The 4,640-nt window shown below is 35.9% G+C and overlaps 1 pseudogene; it reads left to right on the top strand.

Moving 5' to 3' along the window:
* The first annotated feature begins 250 nt into the window (after positions 1 to 250).
* LOC149546356 (protein ACCELERATED CELL DEATH 6-like) lies at positions 251 to 3,070 on the top strand (annotated as a pseudogene).
* The last annotated feature ends 1,570 nt before the right edge of the window (positions 3,071 to 4,640 follow it).

Raw genomic sequence — 4,640 nt, 5'->3', positions numbered from 1 at the left:
AGTTTGTGAGTTCAACCAAACAAATGTAGTGGAAGTCACTTCAAGTCTCTTTAACTAAATTAAAGCATTCTTTGATAACACACGAGACTCGCATTGTCACTTATTCTGGAAGTGTCGATGGAATCTCTTCAAAGTACTTTTTCTTCGACCTCTCATTGAAGGGTATGCCCATTTTCCTAAATCAAATTGTTTAACAACATTATAAAGACGAGTAGTGAAGGCAAGAGCACAGAAATCTGAAGAGATTGCCATGGCGACTGATATTGAGCAGCTCAACGAGGGAATCGATCATGAGGCGTACAACGCCTCACTGAGTCCGAAAATAAAGATAGCGGATGCCCAACTTGCAGAAAAGGTTCTCAAAAGTAGAACACTTGGAGGGGAAAACACCCTTCTCCATTTAGCTGCCGCTGTGGGAAATCTATCATTCGTTCAACAGCTCCCGCGACTCAATTCTCTGCTTGTAAGAGCTACAAATGCTCAAGGGAATGCTGCATTGCACTTGGCTGCTCAGGGAGGCTTTCCTCATGTGGTAAAGCATCTGCTCTAACAAGAACAAAGTGGTGTGGATGTCTTAAACAAGAATAAGGAGACGCCTCTCTTCAAAGCCTGCGAAAGCGGCGATTTAATCACAGTGAAGCAGCTATGTAAAGGGAAAACGCCGAGGCTTCTGCAAAAGACTCTGGACGAGAGAACCTGTTTATGTTGCAATAAACAGAGGAGATTTAAGTGAGTGTTTTGAAAAAATTATGTTTTTATTTGCGTGGATGATAGTATAGTCCTAGTTTGTTAGTAATGGAGGACTTGTGTTTTTAAAGATCGGTTACAAGGTTAAATTCTGAGAGGGAAAACAATGTATACCCTTTAGTTGAAAAGAGAGGACTTAAACCCCATAAGAAAGATGTAAGACCGGGTAGTCTCCTATTATTATAAAATGTCTATACACTCATTTACAGATTGTTCTTTATAATATACTATTAAAAAAAATCTTCCTTAAGATTGATGCAACAATGCCCTCAGACGATCAGTGATTTCTTATTTAAACAACTATCAAACTTTTCGCCAAATAAATATCATTCCATGTCCCAAACTTTCTTCACTTGAAATGAGTTAAGCACGGCTGTCTTTTTTTTACAGTTGTTTTATTCTATTGATCTTATTATTATTTTCAGCTTTGATTTCTTCACTGTTGGTAGCTGTTTTATACATTATACATATGGTACTTCATGGCTTTATTTTCCCTATGTTCACGATTTTGAGTCTTTAGTTGAGGTTTTTATCGCTTGAGCAAAGGGTAAACTAGGCATTCTTTAGCTTTAGCCATTCTTTAACAAGAGCTTCCCAAACTTAAGGTAATGTTGTAGGGTGTCTCTTTTACTGATCTGGTGGACCGGATTCTAAAGTTGCTAGATGCAAATGATTTAATCCAAGAGAAATATAAACATGGAAATACAGCCTTGCATATATCTGTTGCCAGGAACGATGTGTATATAATAAAGCAGTTAATAGAGACTAAAGTACCCCAACTGTGTTACTTTCTTAATGACAACAAAGAAACACCGCTTTGTATGGTGGCGAAACTGGGGCATCTGGAAGCAGTCCAAGAGTTGATAAAGTGGCGGCCAGACGCTGTTGAAATACCGAACAGTTGTGGAGTGAACGTACTGCATTTAGCTGCCCAAGTTAGCCAAGTCAGAATTGTTGAATACTTGAGTAAAAAAGTGTTTTTATTAGACTTGGTGAACAGGGGACTTGACAAGCCTCCAGAGGAAAAGCCCCCCCAAAGTAGAGAAAAAGATGCGGCTGGAGAAACAGATCGTTTTTCAAAGATAAGTGAAGGAGACATGCCTCTGCATATTGCAGCAAGGAAAAAAAGCTTCAATGTAAGTTTCTTAGGAAACAAAACTTTGGTTTATTTCCTTGAAGAAACAATGTACGAGAACTCGATTTGGGTTTGTGTAAGATTTCTTGGCCAGATCTCGTGAACTATTGAAATAGGTAACCATAAAGTGAAGTTAATGAAAGTATTTCCTTTGAAAATACCCAGCAAGGGAAAAGTTTAAATCCTTAAGCATTACTGTTTTTAATGGATTACCATTTCCAATGAACTGAATCTATGTGTGCATTTTGTAGATGGTGAGCTCGTTGCTGCGGATCGGGGGGAATAAACAAATTTGCCCTAAATAAGGAAGGCTTAACGGCCCTGGACATTGTGAGAGAGAACACACAGTATCACGAATCTGACAAGATAATTGTAGTGTTGCCTAGTTATCCTTCGAAGCGCAAGCCTTTCTTGTACAGCGCTCCAAAGGTGAGCGCGGAGAAACATGAGGTTGCAATAAAGACGGTGGACAAAACATTTGACGACAGGCGCAACGTAGAGTTAGTGGTGGCAGTTCTGTTAGCAACAATGTCTTCTACGGCGGCTTTCACTATTCCGGGAAGTTTCGTGATGAAGGTAGAAAAAGGAGAGTCAGATAAGAACTTGGGTGCACCAATTCTGCTGGGATTAGACTCATTTAAGCTTTTTCTCATTTTTTACTGTGTTGCATTTTTTCTGTCGCTCTTCGTGGTGCTGATGTGGCAGATGAATACCCCTATCACAACGGGAAATAAGATACTGTTCCTCTGTGCTACCAACCTTTTGGTTTGTGCCACGTTTGCCTTTACGGCCTATGGCTTCATGGCTGCAATGTACGCAATGCTTGACCGCAAGGCTCACAAGCTGGCTTGGTTCATTCTTGGGGCCTGCTTGATCATATGTGGTTGTGGTAATTTCACCTTTTTCTACATGGTTGGAAAGTTCTGCGTGAAGAAGGCCAGATTTAACCATTTGAATGGTCTACTTCTTTTCCTTCCTGAGCTCGTGGGGGAGTGGGTGTGGATGACACTAGAAAGATAGGGCCTTTTGGACCTGGTGCGCTTGTCCGTACGCAAGTGGCTTGCATTCTTTTACTGCGATCGCCATGAGGATATGGCTAAGAAAGATACGGCTGACAAGGATGAGTCGGAGAAAGATATGGCTACGAGCAACGAAGGAAAACCACTCTCAGTGATTCATAAGGTTTGAAAATTTGTGTTTACGAGTCTTATCATTACTATGTCTTGCAATATGAATATGTGCATTTCATTGGAAGTGAACAGATTATTTATACCTGTGATACAAAACCATGTCAGACACCCGCATGCTTCGAGCTAATTGTATATTTGTATGTATTCTCAATACTCGAGTAGATTTGTTTTGGTTCGATTTTCTTTTGTGAAACCTATAAAATAGATACAAATTAGATTTAATTAATTAATGTTTGATAGATAAGAGGCATTTTATTCACACCTTATGTATATTTTTTCCTTGTTATTAAAGTGTAGTTGTATTTATTTAAGTGTATAAATGTTATATGTCATACAATTAAATCATATTGTAAAAAACATTATGAAGTTAGTAAAAATTGAATTTCTGTTTAGTTTAACTAAATATGAACAGTAAAACTAAATAATTATTCTTGTGCTTTGCACCAAGCATCAATTTTGTCTTGTATACAACTATAAGTATTGAATAACAAAATAGCATATGATGTATTATTTAATCATATAACAGATAAATGCGTTGACTATATTGACTATATTAGTAACATAAATCTGTTTTGATAAATGAAAGTAAAGAGTTGAGCAAAATCAATAATCATAAAGTATTCTTAGCCTTAAATTGCAATGTAGGTTCATGTCAAAAAGTACAATATATGCAATGAAAGTTATAATCATGTAATGAAGTACAATATATGTAATGAACATTGTAGCTCCATGCATAATATTTTACATAGTTGTAGTGAGATACATGAAACTTTCAACAATATTTTAATTTTAATTTTTTAAAAATCAAACTTAGACTCTTTATCTTTTCTATTGAGTTTTGTGTTTGTTGCTACATAATAGATGTTGGATTGTAAATTATCATTCTAACTATCTTCAATATATCTTATGCATGTTTACTTTAACAAGTGAAAATTCTTTTATCATTTGGTATAATTTTAATTCCAAGAAAACACCTCTATTCCTCTTTGGGTAATTACGTTGTGGATTTTAGACTATTTAGTCAGCGATTCATAACTTAAAGATTCATTACTTTGGTAAATTCTTTATCAAGATCTTCAACTTGATTCGGACATCTTTGATCAATATATTATTTACACCTACACTCCATTTTGTGAACAACCTAAGACTATCATGTATGTTTTTTGTTTGTACCAAAGTCAAGGAAGGACTTCTTTAAGGGGATTAAGGCTACCCAATTTTTAAGGCATATGATTTTGCTAGAAGATTGATGATACTTCACTTTCAAATTTATCTAGAACTAGTGTGATTTCAAATGAATATCCTTTTAGTATTTGGACCTTTTTTTGTTATTTTCATTATTAATATTGTTGAAATAATTATTAAATGCTTATAGTTATGCTTTTCTATAATGTCATTATATAGATCTAGGTGCAAATTAATAAAGTGATGCTTGAACCTATCCATTTTTTTATGCTTCTAAATATAGTAGTCATGACTACTTGTATAACTACTAAAGTGCCATTTCCTTCTACCTCCCATTAAGATCATAGACTTCTACATGAACATGGCCCTAGACATAAATAATC

The sequence above is a fragment of the Cupressus sempervirens genome, chromosome 7 (assembly GCF_028749045.1).
Source record: "Cupressus sempervirens isolate cs-2001-9-10 chromosome 7, ASM2874904v1, whole genome shotgun sequence".
Lineage (NCBI taxonomy): Eukaryota > Viridiplantae > Streptophyta > Pinopsida > Cupressales > Cupressaceae > Cupressus > Cupressus sempervirens.
Note: the sequence above shows the minus strand (reverse complement) of the source record. Positions and strands in the feature narration are given on the sequence as shown.